Source organism: Leptinotarsa decemlineata, unplaced genomic scaffold (assembly GCF_025532065.1).
Source record: "Leptinotarsa decemlineata unplaced genomic scaffold, Ldec_3_MD MMD2_P_RNA_scaffold_2, whole genome shotgun sequence".
In the NCBI taxonomy this organism is placed as follows: Eukaryota; Metazoa; Arthropoda; class Insecta; order Coleoptera; family Chrysomelidae; genus Leptinotarsa; species Leptinotarsa decemlineata.
Genome location: NW_027412529.1, coordinates 18,358,539 through 18,367,991, shown reverse-complemented (window position 1 = coordinate 18,367,991; position 9,453 = coordinate 18,358,539). Strand labels below are relative to the sequence as shown.

Genomic DNA, 9,453 nt, shown 5'->3' with positions numbered 1-9,453 from the left:
CCAATTTCCTTCTCAAGATTTTCAGGAAAACTGTCTACTGATTCGTAAGGAAGAAAATGTTCCACAGAATCTGTATTGGAACCATTTCTCAAGCTGCAATCGATCCTTCCAAGTGATGAAGGGTTTCGTAGAAGGTTCGATTCGGCTCTTGCTTCATGAAGCTCTTCCAATGAAAGGTAAGCAGAACAACGAGGACTGCAACTCATATTTGGGAGGCAAGAATGACCTAAGTCCATTGACCGCACTGAAAAAAGAAGAAGGTGGATCAATCATTTGCGAATTAACCTTGATGGAAGACTGATGAATATCCACATATACCGGCTTGTTTTGAAGAGATTTTAGTTTCTTACTGAAATAATGGCAATACATGATCTCATCAAAATTATGTATATAAATATAATCATTTGTATATTTCTTCTGTATTATTCCACTAATGGTGCGTTCCATTAGATAACTTTTATTTTTTAACTTTCCAATTCATCACTTTCTATTGGGAGTTTTCTCACGTAAAAGAGTTCAGGAAACTACACTTGGTTTATATGCATCTTGGTAACCTATATTCAAAAGTCAATGTCAAAGTGAAAAGGTTTCCAGTGAAAATGGGGTTTTCCGCTGATCTTGTTTTGAAGATATTAGAGATTGTAAGTAAATTTCAGCTTATGTTGATGCGATATCAAAAACATTTCGATGAATTGTTTAACCAGATTTTAAACAGAAACAGAATTAATATTTCAGACGCTAGTTGTATGTTTCAATTGATACAGGATAACTTCATATTCGGAAAGAGACAATTTTAGTCTACTGATACACTTTCAAACAAGTTATTCCTGGGAAAATAACGTTAGTGTTGAAATAATTGTGTAGATATAACTAAACGTCATGCATGAATATTATTTGGTGAAAATTGCTCCTGAGAACAGTTTAATGGTTTCGAATGTAACAATTTCAATGTTCAATTAGATATAGGGATAAGATACTTTGTCTAATTTCCACTTACTTAATGTATTGATATTAATACGACCAAGGTTTCGGTATTTACACCACTACCACTACCACCAAGTGTTCTAGCACTACTCGTGCTAGAACACTTGAATTGAATCTAATTGAAGATGAATTTCCACAAAATAAATAAGTCATCAATATCACGAATTTAAATGTTCTTGTTGTTTTTGGTATGTTTTTATACAATGAGTGATGTTTTTTCCTTTCGGAAAGGAAATAATCATAATAGTTTTATTTGTGGATAGATGTGAAAGACCACTTAATACATAAAGGAAAAAAATTTGTTGAATAATATGGACTATCTTTCGAAAAATATATAAACTCAGTTATTCATGCTCTGTATATTCTTTTTCGAAAAATGACCGAAGACTCTGAGGATAAGTTAATGATGAATTATTAAAATTGTGGGTGAACCAAAATTATCTGAATATGTATATTTAAAGGCAAAATAACTCGTGATTCTATTGTTATCAACAAGATCAACATTATTGAAAATATTGTTTAGAATTTTTGAAAATTTGCATGAAACTGCAGCAAAATAATCAATCAAAGTTGATACAGGCAAGCATAATATGCTAAATAGTGAGTTGATTGAAATCCACAAATACTATTTTGAAACTTGTTCGTTCGATGGATGACCTATTTTTCTCGTTGAAATTCATATTGAATATGCGATAAAGAAAATAATTTTTTTCTGATTTCTACTGATAGTTTTATTCGTTACGACCGTTTTGGGTTTATTGAACCATTCTCAAATCACCCATTTTGGCAAACAAATCTTTCACTATACAATGATACAGTCAATGTCCTTAGGTATCTTAGGTATCTGTATCTGTACCTAAGATATCTTAGATATCTTAGATATCTTAGGTATCTGTTGTGGAATTGGCCGCGGTTGTAGTGCGCCCGACTCACGATCGGAAGGTCGTGGGTTCTATTCTTGCCTCGACCTGATATTTTTCTCGATAGAATTTATCTGATTGAAGCTGGGATGATTCTGCAACCGTGTTAGGAATCACACGTTGAAAGGTGAGACCTCGTTAGTCCTTAGCTCGCACAAGTTTCTCAACTTCTGAGAGTTGTCGTTCGTATGGGGGCGACAGCTGATTAACGGAAAAACATATTTTAAAACAGATTTTTTTAAAAACAGATCTGCAATAGGTACCTGAATAATTGATAATTCACCTGAGATACCAAAACAATAATTCTATAACATATTAAAATTATTGACTCTCCATCCAATAATACTACTTGTGTGTCAACTAGTTGACTACCAGCTTAGGATTCGTTGTCATTTAGAGCAATCCACTTGTAGTGTTTTTGGATCAATGGTCAGTAATTTTGATATGTTATAGAAGTTAAATAATGATTGTTTCGGTATCTCAGATGAGGTATTGATAATTCAAGTAAAATTCTTGTTATTTCAGGTACCTATTGCAGACAACCTTAGGATATTGACTGTATCATTGTATCTAGGGGTTTGTTTGCCTCAGTTTACTTGATAATGGTTTGATGAGCCGAAATGGATTGTAACAAATAAAAATCAGACGAAAGTTATCATCTTCATTTTATATTTACTATTTAAAAATCTGCGAAATGTGAGAATCTGAAAATGTAATGTAATCTTCTCTATGCGTTACCGTTTTTCAGGGTGAGGTGTCAGCTGTGGAGGTGAAAGTTCTCCCAGATGATGCCTCATCCTGAGGTTTATGTATTTGTTCTCAAAATATGTCTGTCTGGTTGTGTAGTGAAACTGGTTTTCTAACGTATATAATGATAGAAAAATGTCGTATCTATAGCAAAACTAATATTCCTGATTGTGAAACAACGTCTGAGCTCTTGCCTGCTGGAGGGTTGATTTTAAAGTCGATGATCTTGCAAGGGTATCTGCATCGCTCGCTGAACAGATGCGTCTGAATAGTGTGTCTGAGTCCATCCGGACGTGCTCTCGTTATGGTGATTCAGGGCTCTGCCGTAATAGATTTTTTTCCATAGAAACTCATGGTATCCTTTATGGACCATGAAGTAACTAAATAATCTGATCCTAAGTCTACACATGCTCTGAATTTTCGAGCAGCAGAAGAGTTCATACCTTGGAGAGGACAAAATCCGCGTAAGCAGGTTACAAATCCATATTCGAAAGACGATTCACTCAAACCAGAGGGAAAAATCCCTGCATGGTTGAATCTGATGCATGGTCAGAGAAAACTGACTTACAGATCCTGGAAATATTGAACTTTGATTATTTGAACCTCAGTATTGATTTCAGTATACCATCATGGCTGACATACAGGTTATTCCAAAATATGGTTCAAGGGTATAATTCCAGAGCTGTACATTTGAGCCTGGATGGCTACGTGTTACTTGAGAAGATCAATAGAACGTTTCCTGACTGATGGGTGCAGTTAGTACAGCTATGGAAGGGCGACTCACCTAGCTGAAGAAAGTAGTGGGAGACTCACCGCCGATAAAGTTTTCACTAGACTGAGAAAAACTAGGATTTCTTAACACTGCTCTAGTGACTCTTAGGCAAATCTGTCGACCAATACGGTTCACTTGATTCATTTTACGTGGACCGCTTGAAACTGTTCATATGGCTGTTCATGTGAACGTACAATGTTGCGTATTCTACAACGTGATGATGTGAATTTATTAAAATCTAGAATTTTCAACGACGTTCATCATCGAATCAGTTTGTGTACATTCAAATGGATAAACACGTTTGCTTGCCTGTTGACCAAATGATGAATATTTTACGAAAAATATAGGACAGAACACAAGCACCACAGGAAAATTTTTAAGGTGCTCTAAGAGCGCTGCTTGTGCGAAAGTAGCGATTTACATTGGATTAGAATCGCAGTTCTTCAGATGAAAGAGTTCTTGAACAGTGGAGTTAGAGGTATTATGAGTTGAAACTCAAAACGATGAGCAGCCACAGTCCGTCGCGTATTTCTGATATGTACCACTCTTGGTGGAATCAAATGTAACAAGTAATTTGAACACTTCCCGTGAAAATATCTATAGAAGATAGACAAATCTCCAACCTTTCTTCAATGTTCCAGGCTATCAAGATAGCACGTGATGCTCGCATCTCCAATCAGGCGGATGGTTCTTTTCTGTATGGAATCCGGTAACTTCAGGGTATGTTTGGGGGCAGAGCTCCATTCATGAGAACAATACTTCAAAAAAGGTCTGATCCAAGCTTTATAAAGCATCAAAAGTTCCTGAGGTGTGTACAGTTTTCTGGTTCGGAACAGTGTTCCAAGCTTTTGAGAAGCAGCCTTTGCAATTTCAGCGACATAATTGTACCAAGACATATTGGTGTCTCTTTTAACCCCCAACAAACTCATCGGAGCAGGAAGCGGAATTGTATGACCTGACATTATTATATCCGGTTCAGAGACATTTATCTTTTTGGAGAAAACCAAAGCCTGGGTTTTTGTGGCATTGAATTGAACCTGGTTACTTTCACCCCAATTCGAAATCACTTCTAGATCCTCATTTGGATATGCAACCTCCTGCTGCTGGTGAAGATGAGCCTCCATAGCCGATGAGTGCTGTCGTCAGCAAAGCAATATATTGGATTCTTGGTTTTTTCAATAAGTCGTTGATATACAATGAAAAGAGGGTTGGAGACAATATGGATCCCTGGGGAACACCAGCGTTGTTGGTGAACGTATTCGAGAGATATCCATCGACGGCCACTTGCAGTGAACGTTCTTTCAGGAAGCTAAAGAGCCATACACAAAAATCATCCGACAAGCCATAGCATCGAAGTTTGACCAGCAAACCCTCATGCCACACACCGTCAAAAGCCTTAGAAATATCAAACGCAACAGCTCTCGATTCTCCATGTTTCTCGATTGCGTTATTCCAAATATGAGTGACATACGATAGAAGGCGGCTGTTGATCTTTGTTTCTGAAATCCATATTGATGATCACTGAATATGTTGACGGCTTCCAAATATTTGAGGATATGATGATTTACGACTTCCTTCATAATTTTTGATATAACTGATAGCAAAGCGACTGGTCTATAATCATTTGGAAGATTTTTCTTGCCCTTTTTGGGAATAGGCTGAACGTGAGCAATCTTCCAACGAGAAAAAAAACCCCTTCCTTGTGGACAGGTTAAAAAGTCTGCGAAATACTGATACGAGTTCATTTGCGCACTTTTTAAGAACGATGACGGGCACTTCATCTGTGCCAGACGACTTGTTGATAATGAGCATTTTTTTGCCTCAATTCACTCCAAATCTGTCCGTCCTGTTGAAAGTTATTCGCTGTCTCTGCTCAAAATACTTATATCGAACAGAGACAGCGAATTACTTTCGATGAGAATGACTGGAACTAGAATAAGACCAGTGAGTCACCATTGCACCTATTAACGTCAATAGTGAGATAGGAATTGCATTTCATTTCTCGAGAATTTACACGTACCTTTTGTTCTTATATCTATATTTAAAAACTTGAATTGCTTTCTCATCAGTATTGAAATTCACAGTTTTCTTTCAAGTCTATTGTTAGATACTTCATTGTTTCTAGAATATTTCACGAATTGTGTTTATCTTAGGTGCCATAAATTTCTTTATTATTGAATCATCACTTTTGGAATACCCGCACAAACGATATCGCTTAATGACACTATTAAAACAACAACATCAACTATCGAACAAGATGATTTTTCAAAGTTGACAGAATCATATGTCAGCAGTAAACTTGCGAAGTATTTTCAATAACTTTAGCAAGAATGATAGTATTGTTAACAAAATTTATCAAGGATACCACTTGGTCTACAATAATTGAAACAAAGCACATGCCAACATCCACTACTATATAGACATCTTGAGAAAAACATACCGTGGTATGTGACTCTAAAAGTGGATTATTCTCCTCAAGGAAGACGACCTTGGTAGCAGAACAACGCTAGCCTCTTCCGCAATAAACCGGATCAGTTTTTTGAAGTTCCACTCTTGCCAGCTGACCTGAGAGATCACCCGCCAAATGAGATAATTGGCTACGTTAGGAAGCTGGACTCATTTGATCAAGTTTCAAAAGGTGTGAGCCACAATAAACTTCCGCAGTTTGCACTGGATGGTCGAATATACTGCTAGAGATCTACCTGCCTATAATTTAAATTTATGTCGTCAGTTTATTCTTGGTCTGGATCAATTCTATCATCATCAACTTGCTTCAGCGATTTTTTTTTTGTTATTTCAATTAACTATTTGTTTCAGGTATTATGCTTAGTCGGACTGGTTTTATTTGAATTCACAGGAGTTTTTTACGACAGATGGGTTTTCGAAATGCTGTTACTAGGTTTCGGAGGATACCTTTTGATATGTGCCGTACTATTGTTGACCATTGTGAAGGAAAATTTAAGCTGGCTGATGGATATATGTTTCATGATCGTTGGTTGCTGTTTAAATTTTTTCGCGGGTGCCATGACTTTAGCCAGATATGACCAGAGAAACAAGCTTTTCAGAGCATGGTTCTTCGTTATATATGCTGGTGATGATGGAAGAGAGATGGAAATTGGTGTTGGAATAGTTGCGCTGGTTCTGGGATTGGTGATGCTGTTCGATATTTTCAAAAAGCATATATTGTCACACTTCTGATGAATTGAAAAAGATTTTGTGAAAGATACTTTCGTCAGAAATTTAAATATAAATTCACTTACATTCTGGAATAGGTGAAATTATTTTCATTCGAACAGTGAAAAGTTATAATGTCTGAATGGAATGGCGATTCAAAAATTCTGCCGTTCAATCACTGTATCTCAATCTGAATATTCTTCTTCACTTTCACCGTTACTTGTTTCAATAGGTGTTCATCAACGTGGTTGGCATCTTCAAGAGTATTATCTATGCCACTCTTCAAACGCAGAGTGTTAGATTGGATGTTTAATGTCTAAGGTTTTAACAATAAAATGCCATTCAGGTAATTGCTATATTTCCAAAAGCAGACAAATGCAATACTCTACAACACTCATGAATCTTTCAATGAGACTCTATTTTGAATAAGAAAGGAGTAGGGATGACATGTGTATATCGCAGATATATATAAAATACTGACTACAGGATGTCACACTCTTCCCTTCTTATTTTGTTTATATACAATTAGATGAAAAAATAATTTCTGGAAAATTTAACTTGCACATCGAGTAAAACCTGAAAAACATTCTTTGCTTTTTATTGGTGAGTCACCTTGAACAAAATTAATAACGTAATCGAAGAGGCGACTTCCTCACTCTTTTTGGTCGATTATTCATGAAAAATGATGTGCGCATCGGTATTGAGGTGCTAGCTTCACATTCCTCAGTACTATTTCGCCCATCATGATCATAATGAATTATATTATCATCAACACCTACCGGCAAATCATTTTCGCGAACATTTTCTGTCAAAGCCTGTTCATTTTCAAAAGTGATTTGTTTATTGACGGAATCACAAACACTATACTCAATATTTGAGATATCACAGCGTATCAATCGGTTCTGATGTCGTTTCCACGTCAAGTTAGTTCCATAAACTTTCACTAGATAGCAATTTTTTTTCCAAAATTTTGAGAATATGACCAACTGACTATGTAAATTGCAAATTATTATTCACAGAAGAAATCTCTTTGGGATGTTTCTCAATATTTTCTGGTTTGAGTAAATCAAATCTAGATCTAATCTGTCTACCTAAAAACAGACGAGAGGGCGATTCACCTGTGGAACAATGTTCTGTTATTCTATAAGTCATTAAAAACCTATTCAGAGAACGATTAAAGTCTATATGATTATCACATGCATTCATTACTTTGATGAAAAAATTTTTCACAGTTTTAACACTGTTTTCTGCAGCGCAATTTGATGCTGCATGGTATGCAGGTGATGTCACATGTTTGATATCATTTTGTTTAAAAAAAAATCAAATTCATCTGAAACTAATTGACGGCCATTGTCCGACACATGTGATTTTGGTATACCAAAACAAGCAAAAATTTCTCTCAACTTATCGACAGTGTGTTTTGTGGTAATACTGGACATGACAAAAACTTCTTACCACTTTGAAAAAGCGTCCAATACAATAAGACAGTATTTAACCATCAAAGGACCTAAAAAATCGATATGAATTCTCTCCCATACCTCTTTAGGTATTGGCCAAGGTTGTAACATTCCTTTATTAGGATTTCTTTGAACTGACTGATAAATTGTACATGACTTACAGATGTTTTCAATATCTTTGTTAAGACTAGGCCACTAAACATATGACCTTGATAGTGACTTCATTTTAACAATACCCATATGACTATTATGCAACATACCCAAAATTGTTTTCTGTAAATTTTCTGGAACAATGACACGATGTCCCCACATCAATACATTGTTTACAACTGATAATTCCTGTTGTTTTCTGAAATATGGTTTTAAATTGACATCATTTATTTCTTTAGGCCATCCGGACATTGTAAATACTTCAAATAAAATTTTATCTCTTTGCAAATGCTCCTCTATCTTTTTTAAATCGATTTCGAATTCTGTGCTCTGATATAATTTATTTCATGTCTTCAGTTACTTCACTGTCGACTTTTTTCACTGGTAACCTAGACAAAAAATCGGCAATATTCCGATACCACTCAAAAAACAAGCATATCTTTGTTATCTTTTTTCAGCCATAATAGGAATTCATTTTTTCGGACCAAATATTGATACTAAAGCCTCATTATCTGTTACTAAAGTGAATTTGTGTCCATACAAAAATTGATAATATCGTTTTACTCCAAAAATTATGCTATAAGCTTCTTTATCTATTTGACTCCATCGCTTTTGTTGGTCATTAAGAGTTTTAGACGCGAAACAAATAGGTCTCTGAACGCCATTTTCAAAAATTTGTGAAAGAACGGCCCCAACTCCATATTCTGAAGCGTCCACCGTCAAATTTATAGGAAGTTCGGGATTAAAATGGACTAGAAAATTATTGGATTCTAATATATTTTTAACTTTCTCAAATGAATTTTGACTTCCTTTTGTCCAACGCCATTCAGTATTTTTTTTAGTTAAGTTATAAAGCGGGTCTAAAATTGTGAGTATATTAGGGATGAAACGATTATAACAGTTTATGACTCCAATAAATGAACGAATTTGTGATACAGTTTGAGGCACAGGTATATTTTTAATTGCTTCTAATCTTTTTGTAGATTTATGTAAACCGTTTCTACTAATATCAAAGCCTAAATAAGAAACGGAATCTGCAAAAAATCTACACTTTCCAATTTTGATTGTCAAAGCACAATCCTGTAAAACAGAACATAATCTAAATTTTTGACATGTGAATGGAAATCTCTTCCAGTAATGAGGATATCATCAAGAAAAACGTAAAGGTCTTTCACATTACTGAATAGTTGATCCATGATTTTCTGAAATTATCCTGGAGCACAACTAACACCGTAAGGTAATCTAATAT

At 35.3% G+C, this 9,453-nt stretch overlaps 1 long non-coding RNA gene across 1 annotated transcript; it reads left to right on the top strand.

Annotated features, from left to right (window-relative positions):
* The first annotated feature begins 540 nt into the window (after positions 1–540).
* Positions 541–6,692, top strand: LOC141486561 (uncharacterized). The gene is made up of 2 exons (XR_012467924.1): positions 541–641; positions 6,241–6,692. It is a non-coding gene; the product is annotated as an uncharacterized lncRNA (long non-coding RNA).
* The last annotated feature ends 2,761 nt before the right edge of the window (positions 6,693–9,453 follow it).